Genomic DNA, 19,452 nt, shown 5'->3' with positions numbered 1-19,452 from the left:
AAGCCTCTCTTTCAGACTGTATCTTTGACAGTGGTCAGGGGACTGGTTTCTTCCGCGTGTCTCTAGCTATGCAAACCCATAGGCCTGCATACGGTTTTGTGCCACTCTAAGCACACCGTTGCTCAACAATATTTTTAGAGGATTTTTCCTTGTTTTTGAATGTAATCCCTACGGACATGGGGCATACACTTCTATTCACAAAAGAATTTACCTGTGTGCTTAGAGATTCCGCTCTTAGAAAATTCTTCTCTATATCAATATACTGAAAAGAGTTCGTTGTGGAGCGTGTTGTGGTTGGTAGAGCTGGAAACTCCATTTCTTTTTGGGAAAAAAAAGTGTTTTCTTTTGAAAATAATTCATTCTTTTCTGTGAAGGTCTCTGAAGGGTGTGGTGGTGTTCTTCAGAGTTTCAACATGTCTCAGAAATAGTTAGAAATAGGTTGCCCAGTAAGTGGAGATTAGTGCTCATATCCCTATTACTGGGTCACATATGGTCTAAATTGTAAGATTTGAAATAATCAGACATAACATGCTTTGAAAGTGTTCAGCTGACAAATTCTGTAATTATAATATAATTCACTCTAGAGTATTAAATATGTCGTAAGCTTGAACTGTGCCCCTCGAATGTTTGTTCTGCTTCAGAACCAGGCCAAACCCCGGAAGGGCAAGACAAACAAAAATGACAAAGGAGGTTAATAAGACCTTTTAAAATCTTAGAATAGTTTAATTAGATTTTAATTCTTATAAAAGCTAATATTTCATCCTGCTTTATCTTAGTAACCCTATATAAATTTCTCATAATTTTTATCTCTTCATCTCACTTTCTCAAAAAATTTCTGAGGTATGTGGTAACAAAATCAGAGAGAAAGGTTATACACAGACTGATCAGAAGTGCATGAGATAATGAAATTGTGTAGAGCCTCATAAATTTCTGAGGCTAAGACATTTTGCAAGGCCAGCCGATAATAACAGATGAATTAAACCCTGCTTCTACCTCAGAAGACATAATTTTTGATAGCCCCATTACTATAGTATTTTTACAAGAAGATCTCACTGATATTTTCATTTTTCAAGTAATCTTTAACTTTCCTGCTCTTTACTCTGAGTTCTTGCCACACTGGGACTCTGACTTGTGACATTTGTTCAGGGGTCTTCATTTCTTCATTATATGAGCTCTTCAAATAAGGATAGAGTGCCTTTCTAAACGCTAGAGTTTCAGTTCAGACAGAATTTATAGGCTTAATATAGAAACACTAAGCAAAATTCTTTGATCTGTATTATTGTCTTAAAACATTTATAGATCTATAAACAAACCATATCTATTCATCATGACAATAAAGATAATCATCATAGGGTTAAATCCCACAGATCCCATGAGAAGTTTAGGAACAATTAAATACAGAAGCTGCTTTCTTTACTCCCTCATAGGAGAGATGGGAAATAGAATGAATAAAAGGAAGACTGAGGAATAGGAGTAGGTATGGGACTCCTCACATGACTAGTTGCTTCTCAGTGTGAGTTAGGGCCGCAGAATTTGCCTTTTAATTTTATATACTAGCAGCGCAGAATGAAAAGATGTGATAGCATAATCCCTTTTTTTTTAGTAGAAATTAATACCAAATCTTTCATGCATAGATTACAAAGCACTTTAAAGACAAAGCCTTTATTCCCTTTGATAGGTAGGGAAACCAAAGGGCAGAACAGTGAAATGACTTACCAGAAATACAACCGAATCTTATCAGTCCCATAGATTAGCCTCTTCCTTAGGCTGGGATTGATGAAGGACTGAACAAGGAAAATGTTTTTTCGCAATAAACAGCAAGTCTTCTAACTACTGTGTTGTTATTCTTCTGTTTGCTGGTAAATAGCATCTGATCCTATTGTGATTTTGTGAGTTGTTTTGAAGTGTTATATATTCAGTTAAAGTGGCTACATAGCACTTGTGCGCATTTAGATACACGCGCTATTCTCCTTGAAATTTCTTTCCTGCCTTGATGCAGGTGTTACAGAGTAGGCAATTTACTACTTCAAAAAAAAAAAAAATTGAGTCTGCTACTTGTGTTATATTACAGTTTTAAACGTACACATTTCTTCAGGAAGTGCACAATCTAATCAGAAACAAATTTACTACCTTAATTTTACTACTAGGGGTGCATCAGGCAAATATAATAATAATAAAAAAAATGCAGGGGCTAGAAAAGGGGTAGAGATTGCTTCACAGTGCAACAGTTTTTTGGTCGCTAAAAGTACTGAGTTGTTGTTTATCAAGGAAAATCCTATGAAACAGAGTAAAAAGTCCAACATGGCGCATCTCTGGATGCTACCTTACAATTATGTATGGTAGTAAAAATTTTAAGAGCAGCCTACTGAAAAAGGTGATATCAACATAAGGTTTCCCCATTTTTATTTGTAAGCTTCAAGGAAAAATCTGTGAACCCAACATCAGAGGAGGCATAAGACTCAAATGTCCAGTACCTAGAGGAAGTAAAGAGGTTCCTTCAGGCAGACTTTCTTTTCCTCCTTTTTCCTCTACCCTTTGTCAGAGTCACTAGCCCAGAGAATCTACGCACTGAATAAGGGGTATTTAGACACTTTATTAGTCATATAGGGTAAACTTGGTCTTCTGCGTTTTCACATTTCCCTTAGTGAAAATAGGGCAGGATTATTAACTACTTTAAAAGAAAAATTCTGCCTCTGGCAGTTTCTGCAGTGGTAGAAGAAACATGTTCTAACCTCTCTACTGAACATGTCAGCACTTCCCCTGTGGGATCCCTTTTCACACTCACTAAAATAATATTGTAAAAAAACTCAGAGAAAAATTTTTGATCATCTTTTGTTCTGTTCTGTGGTTGCATACATATCAGTCTGATTTGTCCGACATATGCCATTGATCTGTTTATCCCCTAAAAATTTTCTTGTTTTCTTCAGAGGCTATGGCATGCCTACCCTGAACTAGCTGGGAGGCCACTGACTTTATTCCGGTCTTTAACCTTGCTGTGGGCTTAGCCAGCTCAAGCCTGGAAGACTGAGGTTATCTATGACAGTAACTCATCTCTGTACGACACAGGAAAGAGTGATTTTCAACTAGTTTAATATTTACATTTCTATGTCCTTATAATGTCAACAAATTGGGATATTCAAGACTAATTTAGGGCCTGATTCAAATTCCACTGCAGTTCCTGACACATTCCCACTAACTGCAATGAGTTTCAGACCTGACCTGCAGAGAAATCACAGTATTAATTACCACGCTGCCTGTATGAAAGGGCATTTCTTGTTGCAGCTCGCCCACATTCGGCCCCCGCGGGTTGCAGAGTCACCAAGGCAGCATAGGGAGCCACAACCTACCTAGCTGTAGTAAATCAGCTTGGGCTTCATCCATCCGGGGATCTTGCAGGTGTTACTTAGTTCCAGCTGACAGCTCTCTCTGTTAATTGGGCTAGAAAAAACAAAACAAAACTAAGCTGAGTGTCAGTGTTGCAATCCCTTCTCTGAGTGTAGTGTAGCTTGTAAGCATGAAATCACTGTCCCTTTCCTCACCTGTGGTGTTTTTCCTTCTGAACAAGAAGGATACACAGGAAAACCACTAAAAAAGAAGAGTGCCTGAAAAAATATCCAGGTGTCAGGAAGGAGTGAATTTAAAACGAAAGAACAATAGAGCAGAATAGGTACTCTAACTAAATGAGAGCATGGCATTAACCTAAATAAACGCCAAGGACAGAGGGCTGTACCTACAGTATCACAGCATTGGTAAGGAGTATGATAAGGACTAGTGGAGGTAAAAGAAACACAGGGATAATTTAGACTGATTATCAAGACACAGCTCTTTTCACTGTGTTACAAACCTCTAGGAAAGTATCACAGAGAGCATGATACACTTGACAGTGCATTAATTCCTTAGGCTTGATCCTCAGCTGACACATTCGAGAAGCCAGCGCAGCTACACACATTATATGGATAGCCTTCAGTGTCAGTAAAATGGACTGGGTGATCTAACAGAGCTGAGCAAATATCACAAAATATTCTCCAGAAATACTTAATAAAATAAAACTGAGTTCTCTTTGGTTCGCATTTCTTCCCCTTTCTCATTCCTTTTCTGGAAAATGGTATATTTGCAAAGGGGAAGCTCTCAATGGACCAGTCAAGGAGAAAGAATAATTATGGAGAAATGTAGGTTCCTGGACCATAGGGAACTGCATTTCTCTATATCCTTTTCACGCTTTAACCCCTGACCTTAACAAACATTTATTCTGGAAGAAGCATTCATGGAAACAAGGCATTTCAAATCATACTTTTGAAGTGTTTGCTCAATGTGACCTTGAAGCAAATAAATATACTTATCAGCTGGAGTGACATTCTTCCTGTCAGAGAAGAAAATCTGTACTTTGAGACATATGTGGCTCATTACAATTCCTCAGCATTCAAACTGTTTGAAAAGCAACCCAATTTCCATTCACAGAAATCAGCCCTGGCACCAACATTAAAAAAAAAAAAAAAAGAAGAGTATAAATCAAAAAAAAAAAAAAAAGGTAACTAGCTAGAGCCTCAGCTCTTCAGTGAAATCAGAAGACCTAGTGCTAAAGCAGCAGTTTAAGTAATGCTGGCTTCACTGAACGGTTAGTTGAAAGAAACTCCCAGAATCTGATCTGAGGGCAGTTTGGGTAGGTTGGCTACTTGGGAGTCTCAGAGTTCGAGCATCTTGACCTGGCCCAGAGTCCAGTCTTGCATCGAAAAGCAGGGAAACACCAAAAGTCACAGCTAGCTCTCACAAAGTTTCCAGATCCCTGCAGCGGAACCAGGAGCCAAACCGTCGTTAGTGCCTGGAACCCCACAGCACATCTAAATGGATAAATAACATTTTTCAGGGCCTATTCTTTGCTTTCAGGCCAACTGGCATAACCTAACTTTTTTTCATATGGCTGAACTTTCTTACCTTCCAAAACAGGATAGCCACATCTACACTGCCTTTGAAAATAATCCATGCCCTATGCTAAACCCCAACACGTATCCAGGCATTAGAGACTTAACTGGGCTGGGTTAAACCGGGCTACTAATGTACTGATGTAGACAACTGTGTGCCAGTAAATAGCCCTTTCCCCTGACTGTTTCATTTCCTGGTACATAGATCTAGGCTTAATGCTCCTAAAAATGGACAATCAATGTTTCCCAGTCAATTTGAGATAAATCCTGAAGTCACAAAGACATTTGTAAACAAAGAATGAGAAGATCTGGGCTCTTTTAATTAAGTTACTTGCAGTGTGGAATGGACCATGGATCGCTTGACGTGTTATGAAAAGGCACTCACTCGTCTGGATAGTAGATGTATTTATATTATCCATTTTTTTGTATTTTCTTGTTTTTAATTTTTTCCTTTATTCCGCAATTATCTTTCTTTTTTGATTCCGTACTCTGACCAGAAATATCACCCATTTGTGTCATATGATTCATAATTGATTTATATACGAGCAGCCTGCCATACCACTAAACCAATTCAGTATGTGACCTCAAATGAATTCAATCTGTCATTAGTCATATACTAATGTGAAAAGGAAGTCTTATATGACATGGCTTTATGTGCAGGACAATAGAAATCAACAGCACATTTAGGTAAAATTTCCAGGAATTTTCTAAAATGTATTTTATTTCTATACAGGCATGTTTATTTTCTATTTCAGGATACATTTTTGAGTAAAAATCACAAGTTGTATGAAATCAGAAATATTCATTCATTTTTTGCTCTTAACACTTTTTGATTCTATGATAATAAAATGCTATAGAAAACTGTAAGCTTGCTTAAAAGTTGCCTGATGTGGGACTCCCCGTCTCAGACTGATCTCATGGCACTTTCCAGGCCTACTTGATCACGACTGCCAGTAGATTAACTCAGCGTTTATCCACTTAGCCAGAAAGATCCCAGAATGCTTAACACAGCCTCACTGGGCAACCTGTTCCAGGGCTTAATTATCCTCACAGTGATTTTTTTTTTTTCCACATTTCCTATCCAGACCCTCCTCAGTTTCTGTTTACGACCGCTGCCTCTCGGTACTGTTCAGGATGAGAAGAACTCAGGCTGCAGTCTCCTGCCATCTGAGGAGAGTTCTACCTATTAGATTACCAAAAAATAATAAAAAAAAGCAACTCCTGCTCTACGTTAGGAAGCAAACTTGGCAAAATTAAAGCAGGATGCTATCAATTTCTCGTGCTCTGCAGGACAGAGGTGGACAACAGAGACTCCACAGAGCTGGGTAGAAACAAAGGTAATAGCTTCTCTGCTCACCACTCTGTGGTTTTGAAGGAGAAGAGCCAAATTCCAATCTAGCTGACCACAATGATACTACTGGTCTGCAGGTTTCAAAACCTGTTCAGTGACCAGCCTGTGCTTGAAACACAGCAATCACCAACAGACTTTACAGTAAGACTGTATGTAGAGGCCTACACACAATGCTAACAGTGCCATGCACTATAGGGTTTGAGGGAAAGCAGAGAATGGAGAAAAGAGTGAGAAAGTGCAGGGAAACAAAGGGCAGACACAGGAAGGAAGCATACAGAAAACTCCAGAATATTCTGTCAGTAACTTTTGTACTTCCAAGTATGGTCCCAAGTGGAAGTACAAGCCATGGCCTAGGGCAGTTACATAGGCTTGTGCTTTTTAATTTTCTTTTTTTCTCCCTAAGATTCAGAGAAGAATTCTAGAAGTGTTATAACTATGTAAATTGCAATGAAAAAGAATAAGAAGCTGTGCCTGATGTTGGTTAGGTAAGATATAAAACAAAATTATTTACCTGAAAAAATAAAAATAGCTGCTTTATTTTAACCTCCTACAAAGCAACAGTATTGATTCCAAGAAAAAAAGTACAGAGAGCAGATAAAATAATGGCAGTGAAGTGCTGCTGACAGATGTATTTCAACAGCATATTAGAAATGACCCAGATAAACGTTTTGGAACCTGAGAAGCTGGCTGTGTGATGAGTTTTGCCTTTCACCATCTTAGATATAAAAGTGGTTGATAACACCGGAAGTGGCTTATTTTCTCTGAAATTATAACCAGATAAGAGTTAAAACAAGTAGAACATTGATGTTGCTTAGGCAGCATCAACACCCCTCCGTGTACCAGGTGTTTTGTCTCCTCAGAAACAGAGTTAAGGAGGAATGAAATGCAATTTGCCTCTGAGCTCTGCAGCAGCTATCAGTTGAAGTGAGTAGCAAGGGCACAAGGTGATGTGGACAGGGAGGCCCTCAGGACACCTAATAATGATTTGCTGAATCTGTGGCCTTTAGGAATCCATCCTTGGACCCGTGTCAGTGGAATAGCAGAAAAGGGGGAAAAGTATAAATTTCTGCACCTTGTTGAACTGTTACAGTGTTCCCTCTGTTCTTAGCTGCATATATGGCAGTAGAGCAACGGATAATCGGGGTCTGCTTGTCACTTCAGAACAAGCATCTTGTCACAGCACATCACATCCCATCCCATTAAAAAGAGCATGCAGGTAAATCTAATGGCTACCGAGCAAAAGAAAATATGTTTCCTCAGCTTTTATAGGGTGGCTGAATGCCCACATATCGCACATCACACTGTTCACGTCTTTCTGCCCCTGAGTCTGAAATAAGATTTGGCCTTTTACTATAAGGCCTTCTTTACAACAGGCAGTCACACAGACTTGTCTAACACAGAGTCACCAGGAAGGAACAGCTGGTCATGAAAGACTAAGGTTTGATTACTTCAGTGTTCAGATAACAATTCTCTTGATTTTCAAGGATTTTTGGTCAGACTGCCACTGCACAAGTAGTAATTATCCATTTTTCACTTTGCTCAGCCAAGCTGATGATAAAAGCACATGACCTGTAAAAATGTGAAACATGGTTTTATCCCAGAAATCATTGCACTGGAAGTACTTAATTTTTAATGCAGTTTTGTGTATTAGTGATTAACACCTAGCTGATTTGTAGACGACTTTTGACCAGCTTGAGGCTTGGAGTGTTTTAGGATTGTTTTTTAACAGTCTATTGGTTTATCAACTTATTTACTGATAAACTCCAGGTCTGTCAGTCAGTTTCCTTCCCCGGCTTAGAAGGAACAGTAGTGAATCAGAAAGACCATTGCAGAGGTGGAATGGAGAGTCAAATTCAAACACAACTTGTCCACATAGATTAGAAATGGACTACTCAAATCATTATCAAAAGGACTGGAAAAATTCTAAGCCTACTCATTTCCCAGGGTTTAAAATATCTGAACTTATTCTGAACTCTAATAGTATGTATGAGCTTTTTGTTCACGAAGACTAAAGCAGAAAATGACAGTGCAAGATTTTCTGCATTATTACTCCAACTATACAGTAATGTACATTGCAAAAAAGAAAAATAAAGCTTTTCAGATGGCAAGTTATTCACACAATAGATGTAGATATTTGGATGGTCAAAACGGAAAATGCCTTTTGTAACCGGGACATCCATTTAAAGTAAAATTCTAGGTTGAAATAAGTAGAACTTTTCCTAAATACTCTGAATGGTCAGATGTCCTTAGTTTTCCTTGTCTAAACAATCAAAACTTTGATCTGCATAAATACCACAATACGTAACAGGCCCTCCATGGTATTTTTAGTCTAATTGAGATTTACCAAATATTCCATGTGAAAGTTCTTTTCAAATTGCTAATGAATAGAGGCTTGTAAATTGTTGATGCACAAAGGCATCAACATGCCTGTTGATGCACAAAGTATGTAATTATGAATTAGGCATACTCTGATACCAATAACAATTACAGGCATTCACATTTTTACCGATGTGAATTTTTCAAGACAGTGAGAAACTTAAGGAGGCACAAAAATTAGTGTTTGGCACTTCCTGATATACGGTATATTTTTGTTGCTATATTTATAAAGTTTGGAGAAGCCGTTTCATTACATGGCAAATTCAGTAGCTTTACAAACTTCCAGTCTTTTGCTTTAAAAAATATCTTGCTATTTAATTGAGATGTTATTGAGCTTTGGAAACACAACAGCAGCACTTGCCAGTGCAAGTCTCAAGGCTCCATGCAAACCAGTGGACGGATTAAAACCCCTCCTTTCCTGCAGTCTTCAAGGAATTTCCGGGACAATTTAATTCTTTCTTTATTTAGGGGCCACACAGATGAATTTTTCCGCCTTACATTTTCCATATTTCAAGTTCCTATTGTTCAATCTTTCTAATAGCAGTTCCTCACCACTGAGGTTTTCGGTTTCTATGATTTTCTGGAAATAAAATAATCACAGGCTAGAAATAATCCATATTTTTAAAATACTATGCACTTAAACTAACATTAAAAAGTTTCTGTAATCTATATACTGTAATGTTCGTTTTGGTGAATGGGAAAAATGGAAATGAGATTTCAGAAATAAGAAACAAAAATGAAAATCCTGCTAGACTAGGAATGGCTTTACTGTAAAATCATTTTTCATGTGACGGCCTTGTAGCCAAACCTACAGTAAAAGGTGTAACCAAATTTCTTGTTTAGCCCTGAAACTGTGGCAGACAGGAGCTAGGAGTGCCTTTCTCCCCCTCTCACTCCTACACTGAGTGGGTCTAGCAGCTCATTCACTCCTACTTTTTAAACTATCTAATCTCCACTAGGCCAAAAATTCAACATACTATTATAAACTTCTTATGCAAATACTAATACCCTAGGCATATCTGTTCCCATCAATGACCATTTTAAGGGTCAGTAATTTATTATGCTGTATGTCTTTATTATCAGGAACAACGGCAGTACAAGTGCATGAACACTTGTTACAGTTCATAAATCACAAATAAGTTGCAATTCATATTCTTCCTAGTATATGCCTAGAAACACTTAATCACTGAAGGAATGATTATGGTGACAACACTATTTGATGTCTGATTGTATAGTAATCAAAGGAAGTATATTTTTATTATACATTCTGAAATTTTAAAATAACCTAAAATTTTGATTCTTAACGGTGCAAAGCTAGAAGCAATAAGGTTTGCAATGGGTGCCACAGAGAGAATTCTCTGATTTCTAAGGTTTTTCTTACCACCATTTCACATTTAGTTTCACAGTGCTTACCTTCTGATACTATAGTCTAAGACAGATGCTGCCAATAAGACCATGGTCAAAAATCCTTGCAAAAAATAGCCACACCTCTGCTGGAGATAAGCCCTATTGCAAATGAATCCCCAGAAAAAGTAGTGTGAGCACCTCACATCCTCTTCAGTGAAAATTCATTTCCCAAGTTGAACCTGCTTCTGAAGGTTGTGTAAAATAAAGTAGTTGACTCTCTGTCTGAAGCAGATGAGACAATTCCTTCCACTGACCCTGCTGTGGGAGCGACTACTTCCAGCACAGGCATGATAACAAACAGCTGGCAAAGGCAGCGGGAAGGAATTACCCTCAGTGTCACAGCGTTTCTGCATGGGTTGTCTGACCACTGCCTGACACTTCTGGATGCTGAGGAGTGAAGGATTTATCTTACCCTTCTTGCCCATCTCAGCCTATTTGTAGGGACCGAGTATAAAATAGCTAAAAAAAAAAAAAAGGGTTAATTAGTTACTTTCTTGACCTTCCTGCATAGGCAGGGATGAAACCACAAATAAGTATCCCTGTGCTACAGTGTGTCCCTGTACTATGGCTGGGGTAGGATATTTATGCATCACTCTCAGCTGTCGACTATGCCTATCTTCTAACTCACTCCCTGTTGTATGTGAGCAGATTTTTTTTATTTTTCAGATCTACGCACTTTTCTGTTTTAGAAGATTTCTACAAAGAAATCTTGCTGTGGTAGACCGTTTGTCCCAGATTCTTTTCATACTTTACTGGCATTCATTTTATTGCTCTTGATTTACTTCACTTTTAGTGCCTGATCCTGTACTGTTTGAAATCAATGAGAATTATAAAATTAATTTAAATAAATGCATTCCAAAAAGTATCAAGAAGACAAGAACAGGCCTATGTTATCAGCATATCTGATGGCAGCATGCATATACAAAAGCCTGAAGGAAATATGCCTCTTTCTTACCTCCAGAATAGTATGTATGAAATGTTCTGAAAACTCTGGTATAAAATTAACATTTGCATCAGCTATGCTATCAATGTCAGCAACTCCTTCACTGGAAATTTCAGATCACCCAAGTCTTCCTTAAAATTGGACTGAGATGTAGCCCTCCCTGAGAAAAATATTTTCCTTCTGACTTGTGCTTTTCCATTTAGAATGTGTAAGGAGTTTAGTGTCCTTAGGAACTTTTGGTTTAGGTTAAAACTATGCAATGTCTTGAGAAATACCTAATTGTTTTTTTTGTTGTGAATCCATGGCATGAAATGGAAAACAACCTGGATATGCTTACCACTAATTTCTGCAAGAAAAAGGCATGTATTGCTCACAGAATTTTTTTTTTTTTAGTAATAGACTTGTTATTCAGTTACAGAGTTTGAAATTGATCAGTTTTGCCTGAAGTCCTCATCCGATTGTATAACTAAGATTCACAATTAAATAAAGCCTTCCAAAATATTATGCTTCCAATGTCAGTGGTATGAATAATTGAAAAATGAAGGTATTCTGCAATATATAAAATATGGGATCATTTTATTGACATTTAAATGTCAAGATAAATTTTAGCCTACCTATATAGCCTCAAGAAATGTTCTGGAAGATATATTTTCGATCTACTATAACGAAGAAGTGTTGCTTGATTTTTTGCAGCAAGTATTGCTACCTTAGCAAGATCTTAAAATGAGAGGCTTGAAAGATTTCAGGTGCAGCTTCTTAGTTTTTCCTTGCAATTTTGGTTTTGGATATACTGCTGAATCTCAAATTCTGATGCATTTAACTTGCTGACATGCTGATTTTAAAACTCAAAATCATTTCCTGGAAAATGTGGATAGCTAATACATACAGTTGAGCATAGGTTAAAAAGCACTTCCACAAAAAAAGTATCTCTGGATGTCACACTTGCACTTTGCTTTTACTATGCACTAAAAAACCCTCATGATAATGATGACCGAGAAACAAAATAACAGCAACAGAGCAGAATGCCGAAGAAATGATAAGAGACAAAACCATCCAGCTGTCAGGAAGGGAACAGTTTCCACAGAGTAACTACTCCATCTCAGGTCTCTCAATTCTGATATTTGATGAGGAGTACAAAACACCCTCCAAAGACTAAGATAGGGAAGAAAATTCATAATTCTACTGAATATCAAAACACATAATCTTTGGGAGAGTATGGTTACTTTCCCTCTACCAACTACTGTGTTCCACAAGTCAAAAATACGATGCATATCCCTTTTCCTTAGGTAGTAACCTCTCCTCTTTTCTCCTCCTCCACTAATATCCGTTTTACTTTGAAAGACTTTCACAGTCTTTGCTTACAGAGATGATCTGATAAAGACATACTTAAGCAATAAACATAGCTTTCAGATTTTATTTAGCTGCTAAAACTCCTGTTTCTATTTCAGAGATGAAGATGGGACAGTGACCCTGAAAATATGTAAGCATTTTTGTAGCTATAATAGCCAGTCAGGTAAAAGCTATTAGTGCTAAAACTTGTCCTTCAAAACCATTTTCTGTGAATGATTCCTTTTTAATATTATCATTACATTCAGTCCCCATGAAAATTTACGGTGTTAAATGTTGATTGCAAATGGGCAAACACAAGATGATTTTTAGTCCTTCCAATGGCTTTACTGACTATAAAAAGCAGGTTCAGTTATGCAAGTTACTTCTGAACACCTACGCTGAGCTCCTGCCAGGAGCCTGGCGCCATCCTTGCTGCAGTCGGATAAGGCAACCAAAATGTAGGACAGAACTGGGAAGGCCAGCAGTGGAGATGTCCTCAGTGACATAAGGCAGTCTCCCCCTAGGATTATTTTCATTCCCGCTTAATTACAGCTCTCTGGCAGAGCTGTGCATGTCTTCTAAGGCATTACCCTTATTTATTAAAGCCTAATAACTTTTCTCCTGATCCAAAGTTCAAAAGTTGGTCCAGGCCAGCTATCAACATTAAGGGAGAGACTCCTTCAGAAATTTTGTCATCGCTTTCAGGTGAAATGGTTTCTGGTCTGCTGCTGAGTAGAGGGGCTTGGCAGTCCTCAGCTCTTGCTTCAGTCCAGTTAGTCTCAGGTTTGCTTTCATTCAACCCTATCCGATGCCATCTCAGTCTTCAGAAATAGCCCCAAATGGCACTGAAAAACCCAGTGTGTCCCTCCTTGCCCCAAGAGGAGCTTCTCTCCCCTTATCCAACCGTTTTAGACTTCAGTTACTAAGAAAGTAACACTTCACCTAAGGCATGTCACATAGTACAGGAAAACTTTATTTCTCCAGAATTGAAGATGTAATGGCATTTTAGCAAAAATGGCCAGATTGTTATATTAACTTGCAAATGAAATTTGGCTCATTCACCTGTTTCCCACTGCCCATTAACAAGTACATGCAGAGAACACCTTTCTGCAAGGTGACCTTATCCTTTTGACTTTCACAGACTCCTCCCAATAAGCAGATTTTGCCAGAAACCTCCTTAGCCTCTACTGCTATGTGATTATCACAGGACTTAAAACTGCAACAGGTTACACAGATGAGGCAATTAGTTAGTTTTAGCAATGTTCTTTAAACTTTGGCACTGTTCAGAATTCTGCTTTTTCTTTGCTCAGAATTGAGTAACGAACTGCTGTAAGGATTCACATCTCTTTTTAAGTTGCATTGGTCTCTTTTGGATAAACTAAGGAATATACCCCTTTACCACAAGAGTTAGTAGCCTCCTCCTAAACTCTGCACCGCCATCCCTTTTCTATATTTCCATGTATATTTACATACATAATCATTTACTGCAGAGAATATACCAAGGAGGTCATCTTCCTTTTATCTTTACTGGCTTCACTTTATATAGTGTCACAGATTAGAAAGACTCCTTGATACCAAAACAAGAAGGAAAATAACCAGAGAGAGAGTTGAGGATGTCTGTCAGTGCCTCCTAACTCAGTGGACTGAGTGCATACTGCTAACAGAGCAACTGCATTCTAAAATGGGTGAACCAGACAACACATTTCCCACTCATTTTTTCCCCACAAGAATGGTAAAAAGCCTTGTGAGAGATAGCTGTGCAGACATGGAAGAACACAAAATCCACCTCCTCCATCCACGTGCACTGTTTCAGCCTAAGCACAGGAAGCAGAGCTCATTCTGTTCTTACTGCATAGCCTTGATTCCTAGATCTGTGATAACGAGAGGAACTTATCTCAGTGGCCTCCTGACCTATGTACTTATTTTATCTTCAGCCAGATCCCAAACATTTGAAAATCATATGCCTTTATAAAAGAGAAGATGCAGAATCACCCTTTTGTCCTAATACGAAAAATACTTCTGGAGCTCTTAAGCATCTGCATGATCTCCGTGACCTCATCATATTCCAGAAATTTTGCACATTTCCTGGATACCACAGATCAATGAATGACATTTTCTCCTCACGTGATCTCTGAAATGCCAAGACAGAGTAGGCTGTGCAGCTTGACTGAAATAGCTTGAATTACAGAATCGTTTAGGTTGGAAGGGACCTCTGGAGATCATCTAGTCCAACCTCCCTGTTCAAGCAGGGTCACCTAGAGCATATTGCCCAGGATCACATCCAGAAGGGTTTTGAATATCTCCAGCGAAGGAGACTCCACCACCTCTCTGGGCAACCTGTTCCAATGCTCTGTCACCCTCACAGTGAAAGACGTTAGTAGTATGTTGAAAGTAGTAGTATGTTGAACATTAGTATTATGTTGAAAAGCTGGCCATTTATCTATGTGTTCAGTTCTTTGATTAGGCATGTGCTTGTGTGGAGAGTGCTTTAATATTGGCCAAATATCTTGCTACCCCCTTAAGTCAGCTTAAGATAATAGGAAAATACGAATATGGCCTATCTTACACAGCCTATCTTAGGAAGTGTCTCCTAGGAGGACTCACCTTCTGGAGATGCCTGCTTTTCTCCATTGGCTGCAAAAATGAAACTCAGCAGTCGAAGGCAGATGATCTCATCCCCACTATACACTTTTCAAAATGAACGATATGCATCTGCTCAATCTTATATGTCTACCAACTTGTATATAAACATAAATCCTGATAAAAACATCAGAATAGGAGTAATGGACGTAGCTTATTACTGATTTTTCCTTTTCTTTTTTCTTTTTTTTTCTTTTCCTTTTTTGAAAGCAGACATAAATGTAATCAACTGTTTGGAGTAAAAATGGTTTATTAGGACTGACCTCCAAAGTCTATCTTTGGTAGTTAATATTTTATTGGCCTGTATACTGAGCAATTGTACTTCACCCTTCTCTCCTAGAGAGGAACCCTAGCAGTCTCTTTATTCTGTGCTCACAGTAAACCATTTTTCTCATTCAGCTGGAATATAAGCTTTTCTTTGGGATTTAAGTGATTAATTTCATCAATCACAAACTTAATGTTGATAATCAAAGGAGCTCTTGTAATAGCACCTACCAAATACCTGCAGTCTCAAGAACAGTTAGAAATACAATCCCTTGAGCAGCCATGAGTAGCAAGCAAATTAATAACCGTCTTGATTGATTTATGGACAACATACAGAGAGAAAAAGTCAGTAATGGGATACAATAAATGCATCACATACTCTAAATTGATGGAGGACTTTGAATCATGTATACCAGCTACCTGCAAAGCTCAGTATCAGACTGCAGCAACAGACCACGGAAAATAATTTATATTCCAAAACTGGTTAGATTAGATGGCTCCAAAGAGCTATTTGGTGTTCTCACATGCTCATTGAGGATATATCCAGAGCCAGATGTCGGGAAAAGCCAATATGGGAGTATATATGAATTCTCTCCTCTTTTGAAGCTTACATGATTGCTCATGATTTCATGCCCTTTCTTTGAAACAGAGCCCAGGCTCCCCTCCTGAGGTGAGACATCTAATTCAAAAAAGCTCACCCTTAAAAAACATGGTCAGAAGAGTTTCCAGTTTTCTTGACCTACTGGTCAAGAGTAGACTTCAGAAGAGAAAACTTTGGCCTCTTCAGAGACCTACTTAGGGGAATCTCATGGGGTAGGGCCCTAGAAGGAAGAGGGGGTCCACGAGAGATGGTTAATATTCAAGGATCACTTTCTCCAGGCTCAAAAGCAGTAAGAAAAGAAAGTTAGAAACTCTGAGTTTCTTACTCTCTGAGTAAGAAATCCAGCAAAGTGGGCAGGAGACCTGCACGGATGAGCAAGGAGCTCCTGGCAAAACTCCAGCAGAAGAAGGAAGTCTACAGAATGTGGAAATGGGGACAGGCCACTTGGGAGGAATATAGGGACATTGTCAGAGTATGCAGGGATGCGACAAGGAAGGCTAAGGCCCAGTTGGAATTAAATCTGGCAAGGGATGTCCAGGACAACAAGAAGAGGTTCTTCAAATACATCATCAATAGCAAAAGGAAGACTAGGGAAAACGTGGGCCCGCTGCTGAATGGGGCAGGTGCCCTGGTGACAAAAGATACAGAGAAGGCAGAGTTATTCAATGCTTTCTTCAGCCTTCACTGCTAAGGCCAGTCCTCAGGAATTGCAGACCCTGGGGACAAGAGAGGAAGGCTGGAGAACGGAAGACTCTCCCTTGGTGGAGGAGGATCGGGTTAGAGATCTTTTGTCCAAACTTGACATCCACAAGTCCATGGGCCCTGATGGGATGCACCCACGAGTGCTGAGGGAGCTGACGGATGTTATCGCTAGGCCACTCTCCATCATCTTGGAAAGGTCCTGGAGATCGGGAGAGGTGCCTGAGGACTGGAAGAAAGCCAGTGTCACCCCAGTCTTCAAAAAGGGCAAGAAGGAGGAGCCAGGAAACTACAGGCCTGTCAGCCTCCCCTCCATCCCGGGAAAGGTGATGGAACAGCTCCTCCTGAAGGTCATCCCTAAGCATCTGGAGGACAAGAAGGTGATCAGGAGTAGTCAGCATGGATTCCCCAAAGGGAAATCATGCTTGACCAATCTGATAGCCTTCTCTGATGGAATGACTGGCTGGGTAGATGAGGGGAGAGCAGCGGATGTTGTCTGCCCGGACTTCAGCAAGGCTTTTGACACTGTCTCCCATCACATCCTCCTAGTGTGGGCTCAGGAAGTGTGGGCTAGATGAGTGGACAGTGAGGTGGCTTGAGAACTGACTGGATGGCCGAGCTCAGAGGGTTGTGGTCAGTGGTGCAGAGTCAAGTTGGAGGCCAGTAGCTAGTGGTGTCCCCCAGGGCTCAGTCCTGGGTCCAGTCTTGTTCAATATATTCATCAATGACCTGGAGGAAGGCACAGAGTGCACCCTCAGCAAGTTTGCTGATGATACTAAACTGGGAGGAGTGGCTGACACACCAGAAGACTGTGCTGCCCTTCAGAGGGACCTGGAGAGGCTGGAGAGCTGGGCGGAGAGGAACCTCCTGAAGTTCAACCAAGGCAAGTGCAGGGTCCTGCACCTAGGCAGGAAGAACCCCATGCACCAGTGCAGGCTGGGGACTGACCTGCTGGAAAGCAGCTCTGCCGAGAAGGACCTGGGAGTGCTGGTGGACAACAAGTTAAGCATGAGGCAGCAGTGTGCCCTTGTGGCCAAGAAGGCCAATGGTCTCCTGGGGTGCATGAGGCAGAGTGTCGCCAGCAGGTGGAGGGAGGTGATCCTGTTCCTCTCCTCAGCCCTGGTGAGGCCTCCCCTGGAGTACTGTGTCCAGTTCTGGGCTCCCCACTACAAGAGAGACATGGCACTCCTGGAGAGGGTCCAGCAGAGGGCTACCAAGATGATGAGGGGACTGGAGCATCTCTCCTATGAAGAAAGACTGCAAGAGCTGGGCCTGTGTAGCTTGGAGAAGAGAAGATTGAGAGGTAATGTGATCAATGTGTACAAATATCTGAAGGGGGAGTGTCGAGAGGATGGAGCCAGCCTCTTCTCCGTGGTGCCCAGTGACAGGACAAGAAGCAACGGGCAGAAACTGAACCACAGGCAGTTCCATCTGAAGCTGAGGAAAAACTTCTTGACTGTGAGGGTGACAGAGCATTGGACCAGGTTGCCCAGAGAGGTAGTGGAGTCTCCTTCCCTGGAGATATTCAAAACCCTTCTGGATGTGATCCTGGGCAATATGCTCTAGAGGACCCTGCTTGAGCAGGGAGGTTGGACTAGATGATCTCTGGAGGTCCCTTCCAACCTTGGCCATTCTGTGATTCTGTGATTCTGTGGTCAAAACACCAAACTGTAGAGGAACAGAAGCAACTTGCATGTCAGAGGTGAGTTCCCTAAACTCTTGGCAACCATCTCATGTAGCCTCCTGACAACTTTCCATCTAAACTTGATGAATCTTGTATTCTTGGTGATATAATATGCAGTTTCACATCACATTCAGGTTCCAACACTATCCACTCTTACCATCAAATCCAGACCATTTCCTAGTCTGGCAGTTAGAACCCTGCCCTACTTCCTAATTCCTAGAGAAGTGCTGTAGCATTTAAGGTGTTTCTTTCATAACAGTAAGCATATCATGTGATGGATTCCAGTTGATCAGGACTATATCAGTTTTTTCCAGCAGCTGGATCAGAATAGAGTTTAGTCAGGAACTATGTGTCTGGGTTCCCTGAGTGTGACTCTTTCCTAAGGATTTTGGTGTAGAAATTAAAAATTGGTGCCTAAGAAGCTGCAGCCCGGACTATAGAAACTATGTGCCATAACCCTATCTACATTTGGGAAACTATTGCATTGTAAACTGTATAGATTATTTTCTTGGGCTTAAATAGCTAAATTCCATCATTTTAGTACGTAAATAAGCACTTTGGATCTTGCTTTAAATTTATTCTGAACTTATAATAGAAATATGTATTTCATTCTTCAAGTATCCATTGTTAAGACTCTCACCTCCAACTACTTATGCTCTGTTAATAGTACACACTGGGAACAAAGAAGAGGGAGTACCCTGAAATTCCTTTCAGTGTTCCATATCCTGGTATTGTGAAGAAGCAATTGTTTATGTGTAGCTTGAATAAGAACATGAGGGATTTTGGTGAGCCAACGTTTTATACTGTGTTGCTTTGTCCGAGAGCAACAGTAACTCTTGGTGGGGTATGACAAGTTAACCTAGCTCTTCAGAGGCCGCATCATTGACTGTTACAGACCAACTTATCAGAGGATAACTTAGAATAGGTACATTTGACATACCCTTGAGAGATACCTATCTTTCTCTGCAGAAGAAACTCAGGGAGATTAGTTTCACTAGGCCACTGTAAAACAGTGTTCTGTTCTGACGAACAGAAACTATTCGTCAAGTAATAAGCTGCTTCTAAGATGCTACTGCATAGAAGAATAACATCTTTTACTCAATTTCACTTCATTATTCCTGCCTATGTCACAATGACAGAACAGCAGAGGAGAAACTAACCCAAATTGCCTTTCTATATACAACAAATAGAGGAAATAAATACAAAGAACAACAAATAATAATTTAAAAAAGCCAAATA

The 19,452-nt window shown here is 39.8% G+C and overlaps 1 long non-coding RNA gene across 2 annotated transcripts in view; it reads right to left on the bottom strand.

Moving 5' to 3' along the window:
• The window catches only part of LOC104153289 (uncharacterized), a 46,132-nt gene extending 35,849 nt beyond the window's left edge, over positions 1-10,283 (bottom strand). For both annotated transcript variants that reach the window (XR_696211.2, XR_696212.2), the window contains exons 1-2: positions 10,060-10,283; positions 3,348-3,438 (exon numbers count right to left, since the gene is read on the bottom strand). This is a non-coding gene — a long non-coding RNA (uncharacterized lncRNA). The remainder of the gene's footprint in view (positions 1-3,347; positions 3,439-10,059) is intronic.
• Between the last annotated feature and the right edge of the window lie 9,169 nt (positions 10,284-19,452).

The sequence above is a fragment of the Struthio camelus genome, chromosome 3 (assembly GCF_040807025.1).
Source record: "Struthio camelus isolate bStrCam1 chromosome 3, bStrCam1.hap1, whole genome shotgun sequence".
Taxonomy (NCBI): domain Eukaryota; kingdom Metazoa; phylum Chordata; class Aves; order Struthioniformes; family Struthionidae; genus Struthio; species Struthio camelus.
The sequence above is the reverse complement of the archived record's forward strand: the minus strand, read 5'-3'. Positions and strand labels throughout refer to the sequence as shown.